The sequence below is a fragment of the Myotis yumanensis genome, unplaced genomic scaffold (genome assembly GCF_028538775.1).
Source record: "Myotis yumanensis isolate MYYU_CA2020_CCGP unplaced genomic scaffold, mMyoYum1.0.hap1 SCAF_15, whole genome shotgun sequence".
Taxonomy (NCBI): Eukaryota; Metazoa; Chordata; class Mammalia; order Chiroptera; family Vespertilionidae; genus Myotis; species Myotis yumanensis.
In genome coordinates this window covers 2,506,129-2,530,461 of record NW_027223766.1, presented here as the reverse complement: position 1 = coordinate 2,530,461, position 24,333 = coordinate 2,506,129, and the positions used below count along the sequence as shown (strand labels likewise).

General features: G+C 46.7%; 1 protein-coding gene across 1 annotated transcript in view; it reads left to right on the top strand.

Moving 5' to 3' along the window:
* The window catches only part of CNBD1 (cyclic nucleotide binding domain containing 1), a 199,747-nt gene that overhangs the window by 145,463 nt on the left and 29,951 nt on the right, over window positions 1-24,333 (top strand). The window lies entirely within an intron of this gene.

Here is a 24,333-nt window from a genome sequence, read left to right as displayed (position 1 = left end):
ATAAACAATAACAACATGATATAACAACAGCAAAGACATGATATAAAAACATTGATGCAAACAATGACTGATAAATTGATTAAACTTATTCTAATATCTCCCTTTATACCACATTAAGAGTGAAAACACTTTCAGAGTGCTGGACTAATTTCCCTTGTGATGAAGTATTTACAACTTTAACTTTAACATCACATGCTCTTCGAACTTGAGAGAAAGCAACATATAACTGACTATGTCCGACAGACTGGGAATATTCAGGTAGGAATATACCTAATCTGTCTAGAGTTTGTCCTTGTGATATATTAATACTCATCTCAAATGCTGGCATCATGGGAAACTGTCTTCAAATTAATTTAAATGGGCGGCCAGTGTCAGACGGGGACAAATCAATTCTTGGAATTGGAGCAACCACGCTCAACAATGACAGATGGAAACACATGCATGTGATTGGTGCCAGTGAGAGCTTTATAGTATGTATCGTGCATGCACGAGTCAATGTTTATTTTTAAATTGCCAGTGCATGTCTTAAGTACTTTCCGATCAGTCGGTCTGACGGTCTGATGGACGTACATCAGTCACTTAGCCTTTTATATATGTACTAGAGGCCCAATGCACAAAATTCGTGCAAAAGCATTGGCTCTTCCTGCAGCGGCAGCCGCCTCTGCCATGGCCCCCACCTGCTGCGACTTTGTCTGGAAGGAAGGACATCTGGAAGGACGTCTGGTCTAATTAGCATATTATGCTTTTATTTTTATAGACTGGATGTCCGGTGCAGAACATTTGTGCACTGGGGGGAAGGGTCCCTCAGCCTGGCCTGTGCCTTCTTGCAGTCCAAGACCCCTTGGGCCTAAGCTGGCAGTCGGACATCCCCTGAGGGGTCCTTAGTGCTACCGTGGAGGTGGAAGAGGCTCCCACCACTGCCGCCATGTTCGCCAGCCGTGAGCCCTGCTTCTGGCTGAGCAGCACTCCCCCTGTGGGAGCACACTGACCGCCAGGGGGCAGCTCATGCATTTAGCATCTGCCCCCTGGTGGTCAGTGCATGTCATAGTGACTGGCTGTTCTGCTGTTCAGTCAATTTGTATATTAGGGTTTTATTATATAGGATAGATACCTAATGTGAGCAATGCATTCACTATACCTTTCCCTGGAGAGTCACACACAGCTTCCTCTGTGCGACCGTAGAAGAGATGTGCAGTGATTCGTTTTGCAATGTTTATAACGACTTGAAGAGTGGTTTCTTTGTTCACTTGGTTCGTTAACTTCTAGAAGATAAGAAATAACCTGTTTCGTAATCTTTGTTCATAATTCTCAGACATTACCTGAAGCATCTAAATAAAAAATGAGAACAGAGATATTATTAAGTTTAAGCAAATATACATATACTTTATTTTCAATCAATGCCACTGGGGATGCAGTTTATCGGGTTATTATTTTTATGAAGGTAATATATTTCTGTCCAGGTTCAGAACTGATATCTTAAGTCATTAGATTAAAATTATGCATACCAGCTATCTTAATTTTATTGATATCTGAAATTCTCATTTCTACCATTAAAAGAAGTGTCCTACTCTTATAATGAGAATTACTTTTTATGTTAAAAAATGAACTACCTCTGCTATTAGTTATATCTCAGTCAACCATTGAAAAAAATAAGAGATAGCTCTGGATTTAAATTGTCTTCCCTGAAAAGAAAATTCCACATCCCAGGTGACAAGGGTACTGTGGACCTAAACACAAAATCAGCGTGTCTCCAGCAAATGGGTTTTTCCCAGAACAACAGGGAACTGCAAATTGGGAACCTGCAGCCATGGCAGCCAGAGGGTGTGTGCCCAGCAAAGGCTGCGGTGGTCTGTAGGGGGCGGGGGGGGGGGGGGGAGGGGGAGGAATATTCCGAACAGGTCCTTCCCTTCAGGTCCTGTGAGGGGCGAGGGCTGAGGGAGCCTCCTCTGCCCCACTTCATTTTAAATTAGGTTTCTGTCCACTCACTCATTCATTCACGATCTGAACACGTTTGTTTTCAAACAGGAAGAATGTCACAGACTTGCTCTTTATGAAAAGCCCGAGGAACCACATATTTACTGCAGATGGGCCTATTTTTGAAAAACATGATTTTATTGATTTCAGAGAGGAAAGAAGAGGGAGAGAGAGAGAAAAATGTGGATGAGAGAGACTCATAGATCTGCTGCCTCCTGCACGACCCCCTACTGGGGATCGAGCCCACAATCTAGGCATGTGCCCTGACCTGGAATGGAACCAGCAACCTCTTTGTGTGCGGGATGACGCCCAACCACTGAGCCTCCCGGGCCAGGCATGAATGTACCTTTATCGGAAAGCTCTACTTCCCAACAGTCAGCATTCCTTCTCTGAGCCCAGGCACGTGGTTGGGCCTCGTTGGAAACAGTGTTAAGCAGAGGAGCTCACACGCCTGAACATTTTGCCTCAGGAAATAGGCCTCCGCTCCCCGTTTGTTTTTTGCTCTAGTTTTATGATAACATTTTGGTATAAAAACACATTTCAAGGTAAAAATAAGGTATGGCACTTCAAAGTACTTTTTTCCTTATGTTTCTCTTTAACAATAGTAAAAGAAAAAGTGAAAGTTAATTGGAATAAAATGTTTGCTTTGTTTTGGGATTTTGGACCAAGTTTTGATTGAAAAGAAATTTATTTCCTATACCTGCTTCTCGGTATTTATTTTACACAGTCCCCAGTGCCGCCCTGTGGTCATGGTGACGTTCCCTCCTGTGAGTCCACACCTGGTCAGGCAGCTGTCTGCCTGGGGTAACAGGCCACATTCTGCTCTGCCGGCATCCAGCCGTACATCCCTTGTTATCAGCAGCCAACCAGCCAGGCTCAGACCCTCAGGTTTGTCAGGGGAGCCAGGCAGTGTGGCTGCCGCCTGCGGGGGGCGCTGAGGCCCTCAGGTGCTCCTGGGAAGGGCTCACTCCAGCTGGGCAGAGGCAGCGTCTCTCCCTGCAGCCCTTGGGGCTCCACAGAGTGACCTGCTTCATGATCCCTAACCACCTCCATTCTCCGCCCTCTCATACCCTAAATACCGCTGAGGCACATCAGATTTCCAGTTCTTCTCAGCTACTTAAAATACTAGTTCCTGGTTATGAATGTGCTGCCGTAGGCTCTGAGCTGCTTCCCTTTAAGCTGGGAGCAGGCAGGAAATGCCAGGCTTTAGTGTACACATCTCACCTGCTTCCTCTCACCAGGCGTTCCCACCACCACCCACACACCTCACCTGCTTCTTCTCATCAAGTGTTACCACCACCACCCACACACCTCACCTGCTTCCTCTCACCAGGCAATCCCACCACCACCCGCACACCTCACCTGCTTCCTCTCACCAGGCAATCCCACCACCACCCACACACCTCACCTGCTTCCTCTCACCAGGCATTCCCACCACCACCCACACACCTCACCTGCTTCCTCTCACCAGGCATTCCCACCACCACCCACACACCTCACCTGCTTCCTCTCATCAGGCGTTCCCACCACCACCCACACACCTCACCTGGTTCCTCTCATCATGCATTCCCACCACCACCCACACACCTCACCTGCTTCCTCTCACCAGGCGTTCCCACCACCATCCACACACCTCACCTGCTTCCTCTCACCAGGTGTCCCCACCACCACCCACACACCTCACCTGGTTCCTCTCTTCAGGTGTCCCCACCACCACCCACACACCTCACCTGCTTCCTCTCATCAGGTGTTCCCAACAACCACAAGAGTGCATTTGAGGTGCTCACATCGTGGCTGTTGTAGATGCTGCTGCGATGAGCAGAGGGTGCAGATATCCTTCCAAGTAGTGGTTTTAATAACTCGGGTAAAGACCCAGAAGTGGAATCGCTCATCGTGTGGTGATTCTGTTGTTACTTTCCTGAGGACAGTGCCATCTCCTACATGTTCCACTTTTCCAAGATTGGCAGAGAGCTCCATGTCAGCTTTGCCTTCACCGTGACCGTTTCCTGTGCAGGGAAGTGCCTGTCCCCCTCCCCGCTTTCTCTCTGCACTCGCCATTGCTGCTACTTGAGTCAATTCTTAGTTATGGTTACATATTTGCTTGTATTGGGTTCTTTTCTATAGTAGATATGTTTAAATTTTAACTATATGTAACTGTAGCAAGTGCCTAATATGGTAGATAAATGAATTCTTTTAATAATAAAGAAGTAGAGTTTACATATTTTTTTAATGAATGGGCTTCAATATTGGCTGGTATTTTTCTCTCAATGAAAAAGGAGATGTTATTGGAAACTAGACTTCTCTGAAAATGGTGGTACATGGCCAGTAATACTTCTAGTGCAGCAGTTCTCAACTTGTGGGTCGCGACCCCTTTGGGGATCGAATGACCCTTTCACAGAGGTCGCCTAAGACCATCGGAAAACACATATATAATTACATATTGTTTTTGTGATTAATCACTATGCTTTAATTATGTTCAATTTGTAACCATGAAAATACATCCTGCATATCAGATATTTACATGACAATTCATAACAGTAGCAAAATTACAGTTATGAAGTAGCAACGAAAATAATTTTATGGTTGGGGGGTCACCACACCATGAGGAACTGTATTAAAGGGTCGCGGCATTAGGAAGGTTGAGAACCACTGCTCTAGTGACTGAGAATGATGGGAGTACTGCTCTCTGGGCTCAGGTAGCACCAGCCATGGAGGTGGTATTGAGATGCAGAGTTGACCAGACACAAGTCATGGACTTAGAAAGGCAGCAAAGCAGAGTCTTGGTTTGGAGGCATCACCACCACAGAGCACATGGTGGATCTCCTGTTCCCAGGACACTAAGCACTTGGATAGCAATACTTAGTTTGGTTTTAGTCCTTGGCTTCCAGAGGTGTCAGTTCCTCAGTCTTGCTGCCGTAGCCATGAATTTATTTTCAGCAAGACATCTGGGTGACAGCTCATATGAAGTTTTAGGTAGTGTGTTATCTCACTAAGAAAGTACTTTGTCTGTCTGACAACTACCATTACCTGTAAATAAAAGAACATTATTATACATTTTTGGCTAATGGGACATTCCAGAGCCATATCTGAGAACCTTGCTGGTTTAGAAGACAATACAATATTAATTAGATGTCAAGTTCAAACCAACCCAAAAATTGATGAAAATTTTGTATTTCTTAAACTTATTTTAGAATTAGCTCACATAACATTTCAGGCCAAATTTCTGGGTAAATCCTATGCTTCAGTATTTTTAAGGAGACTCCAAATCTATGTGTCCCAAATGTAATTTCATAAACTTACAATTATATAGTATTTCCTGATAAGTTTCAATATTTATATTGCAAAACCTCGTTAAATTTTTGGAAACTATAATAGATTGCATCTGATTAAATGTTAGAGCTTCTGATAATTCCAGCCATGCTTTTATAGTGTAGTATTTTTATCTTTTGGTAACTTATATTATTTGGCAAAACTAATCCCCTAAAAAGTACTGATCCCTTACAAAATAATTCATGAAGAAGAAAGCAAAAATATAGGAAATACTGTGCCCCACCCATCAATGTCAGGCCATTATAGCCACTGGGGGAGATACAGTGACTTAGTGCTTTTCCCGAGTATTTTTTTAATTGAATCCTGACTGACTGCTCAATATTGACTAGAATTCCATTTTTTTAAAGAAAGCATGTAATTGAGTGCAATGTGTCCCATAAATAATTCTATAACATCATTTCTATTGACAGTTATCTGCAAATAAGAAAAAATTTAAAATCTGACTCCTTGCCCTGGTTGGTGTAGCTAAATGGTCAGAGTGTTGACCCACAGACCAAAGGGTTGTGGGTTCAATTCCCTGTCAAAGGCAAGTACCTGAGTTGCAGGTTTGATCCTTGGTCTTGTCCAGGTGTGTGCAGGAAGCAACCAATGGATGTGTCTCGTCTCATCTCCTCTCTCTCTCTCTCTCTCTCTCTCTCTCTCTCTTTCTCTCTCTCTCTCTTTCCCACCTGAGGGTTTCTGCCCTCATAGCTGGAAAGCCCTGCTTGTATCGTGTTCTCTGAGCCGAGTGTCTGCAGGGCAGAGACTGTGGCGCCATAGCCTCCCCTCTCACCCTGAGCACAGAGGAAATGCATCCACAGCGCCCCCGCCCCGAAGGGAGGGCCCAGCCATGTCGCTGGCTCTGGTGACTGGAATAGAGGGAAATAATTACGATCCTCCACAGTATCCCTGCTGTCTGGCAGTGATGGGCACCGAGGTGGCACTACCACGTGGGGGGCAGCCCGAGCCATGGCTCAGTCAAGCACATCTGTGTTAGACTTTGTTCAGGTGGCACACACTGGTTGAATGAGGCAACCAAGATTTTTATTTGTTTGTTATAGCAACTATCACGGGCTATCCTGAGTCATGCAATTGGCAAAAATGCAAGATTTTCTGAGGACTTCTTAAAAACTAAAAATCCCAAATTAGGGCAGGAAATGAATCTACTTTGCATGATGATTCTTATGTTCTTACCATTTAGAAATCATCTGCTCAAGAAGAATTTCAAAGCACATTTAGGAATGAGAATGTGTATGTGCATGAAGAAGGTATGTGCTCAGTTTTAGAACAAGTTTTAGAATTATTTCTGGACCGTGTGCTATAAGAACACCACATGTATGAGAGACAGCAGACACGTGCATTCAGCTCTTTTACAAAACTAATGCACTTAAAAAATCCCCTGACAAAATATTTTTTAAAATAGTGCATTGCTTAATTCCGTTTTTCAGAACATAACAGAAGCCCCAGACTGCGTGCCCTCTGTAGGCGCACAGAAGCGCGGAAGGAGCACATTTCCAGGAGGAAGCAAAACGCTGGACAAAGCAGTCATCAAGGGAGCCTTGGTAGACTTTGTCAGATCAGGTCCTTTGAGATTTAATATAAAATGATGTAGAGATGTTTGCAGACACGGTGATCAGTAAATCTATGGAGACAGTTCACAGTGGCTATCTTTCCAAAAGCAAGGACTTTCTCTTCCGTCTCTACGCTCAGTGTAGGAACTGAACAGATTCTCTTCTCTGAGGATGTTGTACCAGAGGGACTCAGTGAAGACGGTTGGATTCAGCGCTTGGTTTAGAAACCAGTGCATGTCTCAAAAGATGCAATGCCTTATAATAGGCAAGAAAAACGCGCGCCCTTACTGATTTGTAAATGCCCTTGCACATAGGCTCCCACAGAAATTGCTGACAGTCCCCATTACTAGCAGTTAAATGACCTGTGTGGAGTACATCCCTAACTTCTCTCTCTCCGTCTACTTTCTGGCCGTGGAGCTACTAGAAAGATTTGGTGAGAGACACAGAGGGCTCCTGGAGGGCAATTACACTGAAAACCGAGGAAACTGTAAGAGATGGAGTCAGCACAGCAAACAAGTGCTCTGAAACAGCGAGGCTTTCTCTGGGCCCGAAAGAGCACAGGAGGCCCCGTTGTTGGGAGGGAGGAAGAGAACCAGAACCTGGGGAGGAGGCTGTAAATGCAGGTGAGCAGGCCGATCGCACACTGACTCCCGGGGCAGAGTGAGCAAGGACGGCTTCCTCCAGGCTTTCGATAGCCTGTGGCTCAGAGAGCCAGGTCCCGAAATGACCCGCTGAATAGAGAAGAGGATCCCAGCAACTACCTCCAGGTTAACGGAATAGTGACAGGGATAATAATAAGCAATAATGATATCATTATAAGCTTCATGCTTATTTTATGTTTTTAAATATGTTTTTATTGATTTCAGAGAGTGGAAGGGAGAGGGAGAGAGAGAGAAACATAGGTGAGAAACATTGATCAGGTGCCTCCTGCACTCCCCCTACTGGGGACCGAGCCTGGAACCGGGACATGTGCCCTGACCCGGAATCGAACTGGAGACTTCCTGGTGCATGATAACGCTCAGCCACTGAGCCACGCCAGCAGGACTCATGTTTATTTTTGTAGACATGGTCAAAGGGCAGATTTTGTCATCTGTGGATGGGACAGGATCATTATTCATACTGAGAAGATTATTTAAAATCAGAACTGCCTTAAAGATTACAGGTTAGCTTAATGCTATCAAGAAAGACCCCAAACGATACAAAGCATGGTAAATGTTAAGTAATTGTTCTGACTATACACATATTAGCTATTTAGATGAAGAGATGTTCAATGGGCTGGGGAGAAAAAAGAGGTCGACAGTTCAATTTTATTTAAATTCAGACCCATTATGCAATTTAAATTCAGAAAATTGAATCCCAGAGAAGAGCCATCTTGCTCTGCCACTTACATTTGTTTTAACCTTCTCTGCACTTTCATTGTCTTCCTCTCTCCTGTGTCCCTCAGTCTGTCTCTCAGACATGCCCCCCTCCCCCTCACACAAATGGTTAGTAAGAAAGGCTAGAATAATTATTTCTATTTTTTTATCTGCGTTGACCTGCCTATCCAAGGCTATGATGATAAAAACCCTACCCTTCCTCATAGCTGGTGTCTGTGCTCTATTTTTATAATAATTAAAGAACTGTGTTTTACTTTTCTGGTTAGTCGGTGGCTATCCTTACATCAAAAGGAGCCATAAATTCTTCATTATTTTTTAATGAAAACATTTAGGTTAGGTTTCAAATCATTAAACTCATTATTCATTTGATTAAGCCATCTTGAGTTTTCAATTTTTATGGTGCCTTTCTCTGCAGCCTCTTAATAAAAAAGAAACAGGTAAAAAATAAAACATTTTTTTTACAAGGCCTAAAGAAATACCTCGATTATTTCCATTATTGCCATGATGAGGTGATGGGGAAGACAGTACCCATTACCTTTTCAGCAAAGACACTAAACTACCAAATCAATTGATTGAATTAAAGTAAAATGGTGGTTTTAATATTTTTTCCCACTTTTCTTGCTAAATGTAGGTCAACAGCTCAACCTGTTTTGCTTAATGCTTCCTCACTGAGAATATAATGGCATGAAATTAAGTTAAGCCTTGCTCGTGGCATAGCGGACTATAGACTTCTAGTCAACATTTAACGCGATAGCTGTCACAGGTGAAGTTCACTTGATAATTGTACAGAGGCACAATTGCCATGGAATTTTTTTGTCAGTAACGAACATAATTTTCCTCCTGTGACTCCATGGTTTTAGAACCCGAGTTCTGGAGAAGAGGGAGAGAAATAATACTTTAGAAGTTTTACTATTTATAATGCAACATACTGAATTCTAAATCTTCAAGGGCAAAGATAGTCTTTTATTTTTTTAACTCTTCCTTTTGTGAGATATATATTTAATAACAAAGGTTTTTTTTAACATTATTATTGTGGGAAAAATATAATGTACTTAAAAGTAGTAAAATAAACAAGTAGCATACCTAAAAGTAGTAAATTCCTCTTCAGATCTCCCCAATTCCTACTCTTGAGATAATCAAACTTCATTATTTTCTCCACAACTTTAAACATATGTTCAGATGAGTTTACATGCACAAACTTAAGTATTAACATGAGTTGGGTTAATACATATTGGTCTCAAATGGCCTTTCTCAATGCTGTATATAGGGTGTGTTACTTTTATGTGTATATAGGTCTAATGTTTGCTTTACAAATTACTCTAATATATGTCACAGTATGGATGCACTGTGGTTCATTTCAATATTCTTTGGAAGCTGAACATTTATATTGTTTATAACTTCTGCTTTTAGGAATCTTCCTGATGTGTTTCCTTGCATTACGTTTTCATGCACAAGTATATAAACGGAGGCAGGGCCGAGGAGTCACTGAGCCCTGCTGCGTGCACAGCTTGTATTTTGTATATTTGCATACAGTGTCCAACTTCACACGCCAGCGGACTGCTGGAGTCCCTGCTCCCACCCAACAGCCGGGTGGATCTCCTCATATCCGTCCTCGCTGGGTGCTGAGAAGGCCCCTCCTCCTCCTCGGACTCCATGCTTGCGACCTCGCTTTCTCACTAAACAAGCCTTTCACCCCCATCCACAGCCATGGTGCTTTCCAGCTCACCCACACGTGCTCCCAGCCTCGCCGGCAGGGGCAGGGAAGGCCTGGCCCGCAGAGGGGAGGGAGGCGGGCTGCCCTTGCCCCTCTCAGTCTCTCAGGCCCGTTTTCTGCCTTTTTGTTCTTGTTGCTGTTTTCACTGATTCCAAGCCCCCCTTCGCCCCCCCTCTGGGCCTCAGGCCTGAGGGCTAGGTGTGCCTATTGGATGAGCTGAGGGATGGGCTGTGGGCTGTGAGTCAGCGCCAGGAACTCAGTAACAATACTTAGAAAAAGGTAAAGATACAAATTATGAACAACAAACATGCATCTATCAACAAATGAATCTAAGAATCAAGTGAATAAATAACCTGATGTACAGAATGAACTGGTGATTATAATAGAATCAGGGACATAGAAAGGGAATAGACTGACTATTCTTGGGGGGAAAAGGGGTGTGGGAGATGCGGGAAGTGACTGGACAAAAATCATGCACCTATGGATGAACACAGTGGGTGGGGAGTGAGGGTGGAGGGTGGGGTGGGAGCTGGAAGGAGGGGAGTTATGGGGGGAAAAAAGAGGAACAAATGTAATAATCTGAACAATAAAGATTTAATTAAAAAAAAAAAAAAAGAGGAATCAGGAAAAAAAAAAAAAATGAGGTGTCTTTAAACAGAAACACCGTAAAACACGGAGACATATCGGTCCCTTGAGGAAAATGTGACTAGAAGTTCACAGAAACCTGACCCCGTGTCCCCCAGGACACGCCTCCCATGACTAACAAGAGCCAATGCATGTCATCACGCTTTCCTCAGTGGTTAACGCTGTAGCGCAGCTTTGCATAGATTGGAGTTTGTGTTTCTCGATTCCGGTCAGTAGCTGTGCGTAGCTCTTGTCTGTTTTCACTGGCTTGTCCCTTTTTCATCAGTCCGGACGCGTCTTCCTTATGTGAGCAGCACTGAAGGCTTTCCCGTGAGGCCTGGGGAATATTTCCCCGTCCGCTCACGGTCCGTTGCTGAGATTTTCAGCACCCCGTGTCTGATGTAACGAGAGCGATCCTCTCCCCCTACTGTCGGGCTCCTTGATTTGTGTCTAATGTGCTATAGTTTGTGTTGTTTTGGTTTTGCCTATTTCTCTGAATTATCTAGAATGTTTTCAATGCAATGCAGAGATCATTCCGACCTAAGGATCACGGATGGCTGACCTCCCGAACATTGTGTACTTACTGGTTTATCAGTGATTTCAGGTGCAGACTTTAAACACGGGTTTCTGGTCTGTCTGTACTCCTGACTGTCTGACTTGCTTTAAGGGTAAGGTTAGGGTGCTTTTTAATTACTCGCATTCTATGGCTTTGTATTTCTCAGGGCCCCTCCTGTCACCCGCGTTCGGTCTTCCGCGAGGTTCTGTTTGTTCTCGAGCATCAGTTCCTCCAGGGCCCGAAGCTGCCGCGCTGCTGCTGCGAGGGGGGTTCTCGAGGCTGTGTGGGCCAGGGGAGGGCTGCATCCATGGCTGGACGCCTTCGAGTCACGTCTGTTCACCCCCTTTCCTGCTTGCACGTCGGGCTTGGTCTGCCTGCGTGCCCAGTGCCCCCAGGCCGCTTCCATAAAGCCCGGTTACCTTACCGTCAGTTGTCTGTCTTCCAGGGTGAAGTCAGTGTGGGAACGCGGGGGAACCAAGGAGCTCCACACAGTGATTCCTCCCACACCTGCCGGACAGGTCATGGCCACAGACTCCTCTCTTTCTTGGTAGTTTTGGAAATTTAGTCAAATTACGTTTTGTTGTTGTTGTTAATCCTCACCCAAGGATATTTTTTCCATTGCTTTTTAGTGAGAGAGGAAGGAGGTAGGAAGGAGGGGGAAGAGAGAGACATTGATGTGGGAGACACATTGATGGGTTGCCTCCCGCACGCACCCTGACGGAGGCCAGGGAACAAACCCACAACCCGGGCACATGTCCTTAAGTGGGGATTTAACCCGGGAACCTTCAGTGCCCTGGCCGGTGATCTAACCACTGGGCACACTGGCTAGAGCTCAAGTTACACTTTTTATTCATAGTCTTCAGAATTCTATGTAGGTCACCTTCCTTTCAGCAAAACATGGAATAACTACATAGATCCAACGATGGTCATGCCTGCAGTTACGCAGTCATCATCAATTGAGGATCCAGTTGTAGTCACATCCTTAGCTTTTAGGAGTCAGTGTCTGCATCTGATGGTGTGGACTTACCGATGTTTCAGACAAGCACCTTTCTTCGAGCGCTCCCTTGCTATATGAATAAACTGAAGTATTATCATATCTTCTTACGTATGTATTTCCTGGAAACATCTAAAATATTCATGTATGGGTTTTGTTAATTAAGCTTTTTAAGCATTAAACTGTCTTCCATACCTGGAACCACATGTCATCCCTATGTGCTGGCGTACACTGGGCATAGCTTCTAGAGAAACAGGCCTCCAGAGAAAATGGGGCCTGTCTGCTTGTGAGGCTGCTTATGTCAGGGCTGTCATAAGCACTTCCGATGTCTGTCTGAGGCGCACGAAGTTGAAATGCATCACGAGGCATTTCCATGATCCCTCAGCTCTTCCAAATGCTGTTCAGCATATTTTTACTCTCAGTTGCATACATTTCCATAAAACGATCAGTCTCTCCACAATCCATCTTTTCCCTAAACCCAGTCTGTCCTCTTTCATTGTATCCGCGCTTGCCTTTCCTCACTCCGCATCTCAGAGGCCTGTGTGTTATATATATGCAATTGCCTATATAATTCCTCCGTCTTAGAAGTTTCATTTCACCACATCACCACGCTCAGTACATTAGGCCATAAACATATTTTGCCCGAAGGCTTCTACCTGACGTTCTTAAAGTTTCTTCTGTGACTTATTGGGCTTTAACTCTATTGGTAATATTCTTTTCAGACCAAGAGAGGCAGTAAATCTAAAAAACTTACAGATTTTACTGCTATAATGTTCACACCCCCCATTCTCCTGGGAGGAGAGCCTTGTTCCCTTGGTGGGACATTTGTTCTACTTGTCGGATTCTTCTTCCTCACTGATTAATTATTTAATGAAATCAAAGAGACTTTTTCCCTTAGAGATTAAAGATACTAAATAAAAATATTTCCATTTACTTGCTTCCCCAAGTGGAACAACTGTATATATTTTTTTTCGTGTTTTGTTTTTAGTTACTTTATTAGTTAAACCCAGGATAATTCCACAGACAATGGTTATTTCTGTTGTTTTTGGTGTTTCTTTTAGGTTATAAATTAGATTCTTAGAAATTAACAAGTAAGAATTTTAAAGAAGCTGCTAAATGTATGCTAGTCCTAAGAATGCTGGGACTGAAGACACTGGGACCGAGGATGCTGGGACCGAGGATGCTGGGAACAAGGATGCTGGGACCGAGGATGCTGGGACTGAGGATGCTGGGACCGAGGATGCTGGGACCGAGGATGCTGGGACTGAGGATGCTGGGAACAAGGATGCTGGGACTGAGGATGCTGGGACCGAGGATGATGGGACCGAGGATGCTGCGACCGAGGATGCTGTGACCGAGGATACTGGGACCGAGGATGCTGGGACTGAGGATGCTGGGACCGAGGATGCTGGGACTGAGGATGCTGGGACCGAGGATGATGGGACCGAGGATGCTGCGACCGAGGATGCTGCGACCGAGGATACTGGGACCGAGGATGCTGGGACCGAGGATGCTGGGACTGAGGATGCTGGGAGCAAGGATGCTGGGACCAAGGATGCTGGGACCGAGGATGCTGGGACCAAGGATGCTGGGACCGAGGATGCTGGGACCGAGGATGCTGGGAATAAGGATGCCTGTGTTCTAAGGCAGTGTCAAGTTTTAGGGTCATTTGCGCCCTCTTCCTGATTCTCTTTCCAGCTCTCCTCAGTGCCTTCTAGCTCTTCATCTGGGACCATTAATTCACTTCATGGCATGTACATTATGTGGAAGAAAGCTTGTGGACCTGCTAGGTTCCAAGCCCTGCGCCCACACGTGCATTCCTGGTTTTCTGGATAATGAAGAAACCCTCCAATAGCTCCACATGCAGAGGGTGCGTCCGTGCGAGGGGGAGTGTTTCTCCCCACAGTTACCATTCGGGAGTGCCCAACCCTGACGTCCCAAGGAAGCCGCTCCGGGCGGGCACGGAGCAGCAGAGGTGCCCGCAGGACACTGGGGCCTGTGCTCAGCGGCTACTGACCTCGGTGGGTGAGGAAATATCTCAATATTTTAATCCGTTCAGCTGACCCAGGTTCCCCCAGAACGAATGGTCCCCGATATTAAACCTTTAGATCTTTTCCAGAAGCATCCTTCGTAGAGAGCAATGATGTCACAAAAGGAACAAAGGGAAGAAATGACCATGGAAGTGCCAGCACCTGCCTCCTGCAGGGAGGAATGTCGTGGCCACAGCAGCAATGTCACCCTCGGTCCGTTGTGGCGACCCTGGTGGTGCCTGCCCTCCCGCCTTCCTCCCATGTCCTGCCCCACGGCCTTTGTGCAGCCACCAGAGCTGAGCTCACCGCTTCCAGCTGCGTGTGGCCCGGCCCCCTGCCCCAGGCCCCAGGGGAGAGCTGGCTGCTGGCCTCCTGGGAGGAAGTGGAAATAATTAGGCACGTTTGTCTATGTTGTGGCTGGTTGTGCATCTAGAATAAGCGCAGTGGCTCCAGGACGTGCTGGGGAAACGGGGAATGCTGCCAGGTGCTCATGGTGCTCGTGGCCTCGCTGAGGCTCCTCCAGCACCAGGAGGGAGGAGGGAGCTCAGACCAGCCAGCGCCCTCCTGCTGTGCCATCCAGGGCACTGAGACCTGCTCAGTAGGCTCCTCGCATGGATGTGACCTCCGGGGGTTTCTAGTAACAGCAGCCTGAACCAAGCACCCGGAAGCCCAGTGAGGTTTACAGATGATTATGTGGAAGCAAGATGTGAACTTAATGCCCTGTTTTTTATTCTGTGACAATTAAGTGAATTACTGTATATAAATTACCTAGCATGGCGCTTCATGCCTAGTGCTTCATGCAAAGTAGGCACGAACAATTACTATTATTATTACTATTACTATTTCATTATGATGATGATTACTGCCCTGCTACAGGTTACCCGCCCACCGCCCCTCCGCAGCCTCACTCCCAGCAGAGCTGGAGCGCAGGTTGCTAAGGAGCGCAGGCTGGCAGGCTGCGCCATGTGGTCCTGGCACGCGGTTCTTTAGGGTCCGGGTACCTTCACTTAAGGGAGACTTGTGGGTAGTGATTAGGGTACCAGGCCCGTCTCTGAGCTCCCTGCCCCCACCGTGAGATTTACCAGCGTATGACTAGCACGATTTCAACAGTAAACGGCCACAATGTATGGACATGGACTTGCTTAGTCTGTGCCCCATATGACCTGACCACCAAGGGCTGACGGGGTGGATGCTGGCAGGTTCCTGCAAAGGCCAGAAGAGGGGCAGGGAGGACAGAGGGCAGGCGGGGCAGGAAGGGGCGGGGAGGAATGGGGCGGGCCATGCAGGGCAATCTTTAGTTGCTGTTGTTAATCCTCTCCCCTGGATATTCTTTCCATTGATTTTTTGAGGTGGGGGGAAGGAGACAGAGAGAGAAACATCGATGTCACATCCACTGGTTGCCTCCTGCACGTGCCCCAAACGGGCTGGGGATCAAGCCTGCAACCGAGGTCCATGCCCTTGACCGGCATGAACCCAGGACCCTCCAGTCCACAGGCCGACGTTCTGTCCACCGAGCAAACTGGCCAGAGCCGAGCCCCGAATCGGTGGCTGGCATCCGGTAATGCCAGGACAGCAGGTTAGAGAGCAGGTTGCTCAGGAGCGCAGGCACCCCGCCGTGTCATCATCACATAGTGCCACCTCCATGTGTACTTTGGGGCTTTAAAAAAATGCTGTTTACCTGTTTTTAAGTGCTTTCCCCCTGTTCTTGACAAAACTTTAGACTGAAACTACTCCCCCCCCCCCGCCACACACACACATTTCCTCCTATTGGATGAGATTTATGGTGTTGAAATTATTTGGAAAAAACTAGTTATTTTCCTTGAGGCAAATTCCTTGAAATCAGTCAGTAGGGCCCTGCTGGCCTTAAACACCCGTGTCCACAGGCGCTGCTTCGGTGCTTTAGGGGAGGGCCTGCGTGGGCCTGGGCCTGCAGTGGCCCCGGCACCTGTCACTCACCTGGGGAAGGAGGGTGGACTGTCCCTTGCAGCCCTGGTGGGCTTTCTGTCAGGCTCCTGGTCGGCTGCTCACGGGTTCCCCCGCCATTTGCCTGCGTTCGTTCTGAGGCTTCCATTTGCCCGATGTAGCGACATTCTGAAGGGGAGGGACCTTGGGTCCTTTCTGTGCACATCTCTGTCGGGCTCACCTGCCCGCTGCACAGCCCCCGAGTTAGAGCGGAAAAAGCCGGGCGGCGTCCTGAGTGTAGCGTTTCTGTCACACGGCGGCGCTGGGCTCAGGACCCACACCATTGAGCTCACTTAGGAAGGAAACAGGCGAACGGCTGGCTGAGTCTCCGCCGGAGAGCGGGGTGCTCTCACCGACCGCTGCCGGAGGCCAGGAGGACCAGCAACAGGAATGCGGGCTCCGGGCCGAGAGCGCGCTGAGTGCAACCCAATCTCAAACTCTTAGAAGCTGTGTGATTTTTTGAAAAGCAAGTACTTAATCTATATGAGCCCTCTGTTTAGATCAATAATATGGCAATAACCTTTACTACAAACATCATTTCGTAGATTAGAAATAGTGCAGGGAAAGTGCTTGGCAAGTTATCACAGTTAATATTATTTACAGGACACGATTAGTGAGAATATAATCTTCCTTAGAGCAGTGATGGGCAAACTCATTAGTCAACAGAGCCAAATATCAACAGTACAATGATTGACATTTCTTTTGAGAGCCAAATGTTTTAAACTTAAACTATATAGGTAGGTACATTCAACTTTAAATTCACGGTTTTCTTCTTTCGTTTTTCTTTGCTTCTTCTTTGTAGCCATCTCAAACAGGGCACCTAAAAAAATATTTCATTTTATAATAATAAAGCCACCAACACAAAAGAATTACAATTCTTAAATTGATGACAAAAATACCTGTAGGATTTGCAGCTGGTTGGAAAAATACAGGTAACTTTATGCTTCGAGTAGGTACTTTTGTCACCCGCGCGCGATTTGCGGACGCGACTAGCACTAACCACTGCACAATGAGACTGCTGACCTACTGGCTCACTCAACTCCTGCATGAATCGCTCGCCTCCCCTGCGCTGCGTATCCCGCCGCCTGCACTGCATCTCCCGTCGCCCCACCGACCGACACCCCCCACTTCTTCTAACCACTTCTTCAACATAGACTCGCCCAGGCCGAAAACCGACTTCTGCGCATGGGCCACGAAGTTTCAATCGCACTGTACGTGTGTGCCCGCACGTGGTATTTTGTGGAAGAGCCATACTCAAGGGGCCAAAGAGCCGCATGTGGCTCCCGAGCCGCAGTTTGCCGACCACTGCCTTAGAGTATATTCCTGAGAGAAACGCTGAGTGTATGGGGTGCAACATTTCCTTGGGTTTGTTACAATGTCCCAGATACATACGGCAAATATTTAGCAAAAACCCACCGTGGCTCACTGCTGCCGGGTGAGGTGGCCCACTCTCTTCATCTTGCTCGAGGAAGCGGTGGTGAGTAGAGGACCGCAGGCAGGTGCGCACAGGCGGCCGCAGACGGGGAGCCACGCAGCCGCTTGCCGCACGCTTCACCCGGATTAGCGCCTCCTGAGAACGCCCACCCGAGGGGGAGAATTATTTGCCATGAAATGCGACTCACAAAGTCAACAGCAGAAAGAGAGGCTTCGTGCCATATTCTGTGGCCCAGACCCCAGGTCTCCGCTGCAGAGGATTGAAACTATCTCAGAATCTCCTGCGACTCCCATTAGTAATGGAAGGAGTGATCTCCCCGTCACCGGTGAACACTTCAGATCCGGTAGCACCAGCATCTGTCAGCTCATCACACTAACGAGTACTGGGACATGAACCTCCCGGGACAAGATGCGATCCCTGGCCACTGCCATCTGCCTTGCAGTCCATTTCTCACTGGGCTTAAGGTGGAGCCTGGCTTTAGGATTCACCGAACTGCAAGTATTACTTTGATTACTTGTTTCATTGACATTTACCTTCTTTTAATTAGATCACAAACAATCATGAGGGCATTGAGAAAACCATTCATGTAATGACCTGTATCTAAGTACATCTTCTAAGCTTTTGATTGTAATCTTCATTCATGTATGGGAAACATTTTTTTAAAACATATTTTTATTGATTTCAGAGAGGAAGGGAGAGAGAAAAAGAGAGAGAAATGATGAGAGAGAATCATCGATCAGCTGCTCCCTTCATGCCCCCTACCAGGGTCGAGCCCACAACCTGGGCATGTGCCCTGACTGGAATCAAATCAGTGACCTCCTGGTGCATGGGTCAATGCTCAACCACTGAGCCATACCAGCCGGGCAACACCACTTACTTGACATATGGGTTGACCCGCCAGGCAGTGTCTCCCATGCTGCCCCTGGTCCGCAGCCCAGATGAGAACTAGGGTATACTCAGACTTTACCCCCCAAAGCCCTTACTTGACCTCTCCCGCCATCAGGAGCACCGGTCTGCGTCTCCAGAGTTCGTCCTGTCTCACTGGCAATTCCGTGAAGAAATTGGGCTCATCTTACATTTGGTTTTTAATAAGGAAACATACTTTATATTTAGTTTATGGCCTCCTTCACTCAGTATTGTTTGCAAGATGTTTCCAAGTTGTTGCTAATATCAGTGCATTGTTTATTTTTATTGCTGTGTCATATCCTCTTATCCAAACATGCTATATTTTTTGTCAGTTCTATTGTCAATAGATATTGGTGTTGTTCCTGATTTGGGTCTATTATGAAAAACACTGCCATGAGCATTTTGCTTCCTAGGAAATGCCTTTTCCTAGTAAATTTCATTCTGAGAAGTAGGTCCATATTTCAAGTGGACCTACTTCTCAAAATGAAATTTCCAGGTCATAGTTTATGCATAAGCTCAGCATTGGCAAATACTGAAAAATGATTCTTCAAATTGCTATGCACACATTTTCACTTTATCCATCAGCCTATAAGATTCTCATTCATTCCAATTCTTACCAACTCTTGATATATTCTGCCTTTTTCTTTTCAGCAATTGGATAGATAGATAGTGTTATCTCATTGTGGTTTCAATTTGCATTACCTTGAAGAGTAACAAGGTTAAGCAATCTTAAGGTATAATCATCTGGATATTGTCTCATTTTAATATTAGCAGACCTGTATTTTTCCTGATTTGTAGTTTTTTTCCCCATAAATTATATACCAGTCAGGTGTATGTATTACAAATATTCTATCCTCCTTTTTGCCTTGAATTTTCTCTTAATTTCTCTAATGTTTTCATTAGTTGAGAAGTTAGTTTAATTTTATGTAACCCAACTCATCATTTCCCCTCATAATTGTGTTTTGTGCTCTTTCAAGGAAATTAATGAAGATACTTTCTTACATTACCTTCTAGACATTTTCCTCGATTGAGTTACCTTTCCTCTTTAGTTCTATAATATACTTTCAATTTTTAGTATATGGCTTGAATTCTTGGTAATTATCTTTCATATATTGCTTGTATGTCATTGTCTCTTTTTTTCATGGAACTATAATTCTATGTTTGCTAAATATTTCTTTTTCTTTTTTCTAACCTATTTTATTCCCATCCTTCAAGCTGAGCCTTTTCTTTGGAGTCACCTGAATTCATGATCCTTTGTGTTTAATCTTGTTAATCCACCTATCAAGTCTTCCTTTTATACTATTTTACTGTTAACTAGAGGCCCTGTGCACAAAAATTTGTGCACTCGCGGGGGGGGGGGGGGGGGGAGGGAGGGGGACCCTCAGCCCGGCCTGTGCCCTCTCGCAGTCTGGAACCCCTCGGGGGATGACCACCTGCTGGCTTAGGCCCGCTCCCCGGGGGATTGGGCCTAAGCTGGCAGTCAGACATCCCTCTGGCAGCCCGGGAGCCCTCAGAGGATGTCCACTTGCCAGCAGGGAGAAGGCCTAAGCTGCAGTTGGACATCCTTAGTGCTGCTGAGGAGACAGGAGAGGCTCCCACCACTACTACTGTACCGGCAGCCATCAGCCTGGCTTGTGGCTGAGCAGAGCTCCCCCTGTGGGAGTGCACTGACCACCAGGGGGCAGCTCCTGCATGGGTGGGGGCCGGCTGGTTTGCCCTGAAGGGTGTCCCCAATCAGGGTGGGGGTCTCACTGAAGTGCCTGGCCAGCCTGGGTGAGGGGCTGAGGGCTGTTTGCAGACTGGGCACAACCTCTTCAGGGTGGGGGTCCCCGCTGGGGTGCCTGGCCAGCCTGGGTGAGGGGTTGATGGCTGTTTGCAGGCTGGCCACAGCCCCTTCAGTGTGGGAGTCCCTGCTGGGGTGCCTGACCAGCCTGGGTGAGGGGCTGAGGCCGTTTTCAGGCTGGCCACACCCCCTTCAGGGTGGTGAGTCCTGCTTGGGTGCCGGCCAGTCTGGGTGAGGGACTGATGGCTGTTTGCAGGCTGGCCAAGCCCCCCCTCCCCCCAGTGGGGACCCTCACCCCATGAGGATGTGGCCAGCCTGGGTGAGTGGCTGATGGCTGTTTGCAGGCTGGCCAAGCCCCCCAGAAGGTACTCTCACCCCATGAGGGTGTGGCCATCCTGGGTGAGTGGCTTATGGCTGTTTGCAGGCTGGCCAAGCCCCCCAGCGGTGACACTCACCCCATGAGGGTGTGGCCATCCTGGGTGAGGGGCTGATGGCTGTTTTCAGGCTGGCCAAGGCCCTCAGCCACCCAAGCTTCCAGTGGAGGCTGGCTGGAAGCAGGTATCTGGGATTTATTTGTTTTCTATAATTGAAACTTTGTTGCCTTGAGCAGAGGCCACAGCCGGCCAGGGCAGGCGAGAAGCTTGGCTTCCTCCATCGCCGGGGCAACCAAGCCTCCTGCTTGCTCCAGCTCCCTGGCTGCTGGCTGCCATCTTGGTTGTGTTAATTTGCATATACTTGCTCTGATTGGCTGGTGGGCATGGCTTGGGGCATATAGCGAAGGTGAGGTCAATTTGCATGTTTCTCTTTTATTAGATTAGATGCTATAATTACCTTTTGATTTTTTTTGTGTTCCTTTTGATTTTTATTAGCAGATTAGTGGCCCAGCGCACGAATTCGTGCACATTGAAAGGCAATTAATTAGAAGAAATATTTCAATATTGCTATTCACCCTTCACCTCTATAATAGAAGTGTCAACCAGATTCACGATCAACAATGACAGATCGAAACACACACATGTGATTGGCCCCAGTGAGAGCTTTATATGTATCTTGCATGTGCGAGTCAACTTAGCCTTTTATAGATATAGAATAAACTTGCTTAATTAGACCTGCTTTCTGTTTTAGCTGAACTTTTTGCAGCCCAGTGAAGCACCCCAACTTCTCTTTCAGGTAATTGTCAGCAACACAGCAATAAATACCAAGCAGATTATTATTGTAGATCACGCAGGGAGAACAAAGGGTAAAATATTAAACTGCAGCAGTGTTTGACTATATTCTGCGCAGTGAGAAAACCTGAAGTCATTTTCAAGGTTCACCATTTCTTACTTCTTTTCAGTCAGATCAAGTTTCTAAGCTTTCTAAATCTCTGTTTTCTGGCTAATGAAAAGAAAATAGGATTCTACCGAGTCTCCTATCTACCTACTCCAGGACTTCTGTGAGGATCAAATGAGATGAGGGAAAATGCTTCACAGATATTTGGTTACAGTGTGAAATGTTTCCACCTGGCTATAAAGCAAGTCATGTTCCTGGGCTGAAGAAACTGCAAGGAGGCTGGTCGCTAGGGAGAGGAAGCTGAGCGTTGCTATGTGATGTCAGTACCCAGACAGTGGAACACTTAGCATATTAGCCTTATATAGAGAGATATTAACTATTTACTAAAATGTCTTCCTAAGGCATGTTTTCATAGATCTGTGAATCATAGTTCTTATGAAGTGCTTATGTTATAATCTTAACATCTAGATGATGTTTGAATCTCTGTACTTTTTTGTTTTATTTTTATTTCCTCTGTTGTGTGGGAATCAATCATGTTCTGACGCCTGGTAATTTATGATTGAACCCTAACCATTGCTTCAAAATATGGCAGTCATTCCCATGTCTGGACGCCGCCGCTTCCTACAGAGACGGTTTACCTTGCGTATTTCAGACTCACGCCCAAGCCCAGTACTGGGACTGCTCACGGTTTAAGCTGGATTAAACCCGGTGTCTTTTTGGAGACTGGCCTGGCTCAGCTAGGCCTTCCACCTTGAGTGCAACCTTCAGGTTCTGCCGTGCTAACCAGACTCCTGCCCGGGCCCTGCCCTCCGCCTGCCAGGCCTGCCCGCCCTGGGACCCCAGAAGGTTTATAGTCTCTCCATCATCACAGGCCCTCCTGCCTCTTCCTCAGCCGCCAGCGCTGCCCTGTGCAGGGATCAGCAGATGCTGGGAGGGAAGAGAATGGCACCAGGGACAGTCTCCTTGCAGCGTTTCCCTTTCAGTCTGAGATTTTGTTTGCTCCAATCGGGGTTTCCTGGTAACTTCCCGAAACCTCCGAGGGATTTCATGCATTTTTCCAGCTCCTCCAGCTGCTGCCTTCAGTCCAGCTGGTCTGACACCAGCTGGTTCATCACAATCAAAGCCAAGTCCAAGTGGGCAGTCCTGTGAGGTTAGAGCCTGCGCCACAGGAATCGGGCAAGAAGTAACTCAGCTCACGCCGGCACCGCTTCCTTCCTGGCTACGTGGTGTGGACTGTTTTCACCTTTCCTCGGGAGGACGTGTTTCAGGCCGGCATTGTCCTTGCTCAGAAACATCTTCCCGATTTATTCCCAAGTGACCAGGACTTTCCGTGCTCACCCAACAACGCAGGACGGCCAGCTCCGCTCCTGCGCCCCACGGAGATGCCTTGCCGAGGCGGCGGCGGCCTTCGCTCGCTGTCTGCTCCCTTCACACTGCCCACGGTTTCCATGTCTCACGTTAATTACTTTCACCACTAGTCTCTCCAGCACTAGAACATATAGGCATCTAGGCCGGACTGTCTATTTGCCCTCATTTCTGACATGGAGTTGAAGCTAAACATGTTTACTGAGCGAATAAATAACTGAATTCCTTACAACTCCACCGCTCACTTGTCACTCACTGAAAATGCCCAGTCTTGTTCTGTGAAACGAGGCGGTGAGGACATGAGTGGACATGGAAGGGGACCTGAGAGGGACCCTAGCCCAGGCCTGAGGCCAGCACCGCCCCCTCCTGATCTGATTTAATTCTTGGGCCCGGGTTCGGGGTCTGCTGTACGTTCTGCAGGTCCTTCTCAGGCGTTCATCCTTTTACCTTAGTCGGTTTGAATGTGCGCTAACTATTACAATTAAATGAGGTGAGTAATAAACTACTCCACCGCTTTTTAAATTCTGTTATTCCAAGCAGCTTGTATGCATTTTCAAGATATGAAGCTACATCATGATTTTTTATTAATACGATTTTTAAATAGACTATATAAGATTAGTACGTAGTTTTACTGATGTCATGCAGAGTGTTTTGAAATTGACATCTTTACCTCAAAAATGTTAGTGGGCGCTTCATATTGTCCAATATTGAAAAAGGAGAGAATACGGAGATTACATAAGCCTGCGGAGGAAGAATGAACAGGACAGCTTGCTAGCTGAGTGGGTCGGCATGAAGTGCCATGGCCCCACATTTACTATATATTCATATTTATAAACATGTTATTTAGAATGCTTATGGAGCTAGTAAAAAAGAGCTAAGTAGAAGGGTAACGTTATTTATTGTTAAAAGAAGCAAGCTACTCAGTGATGGTCAGCAAGGACTCGGGCTCTTTCTGTCTCTCCTCACAGGCGCCCAGGGTGTTGGCCCGAGTCCCCAGCCCTGTCTTTTCACGCATCCACGATGCTGCTGTGGACCCGGGGGTGAAGCTCAGCCTCGTCCAAAACACAGAGGGCAGTGCCCTTCCTGGGTTGCTTTTAAGATCTGAAATCTAGATTTGCCCCCAAACTCCCCACCCCTCACACTTCCTCTTAAATCCCATTGCTAAAGTTTCTGGTGAGTTCTAACAATGGCCAAGCAGAGGGGATATTCCCTCTATCCTCAAATGTGCCATTTGGATGAAAAATTATGACAACTTTAGGTTTGGTCACAGGCTTATGCCTTAGGAACATAGAGACCTGAAACAAAAAACACCCAAATACCTGGTATTTTTAGCCTCTGTTATGAAATGTGAGTCTGGCCAGGGATAAGGACATGGCTTCGGGGTAGATAACCACTAATGTTTGCCACATGTTAAGTTTTAAACAATTTCCAGTTTCTGATGATGAAGTTAGACATTATGCAA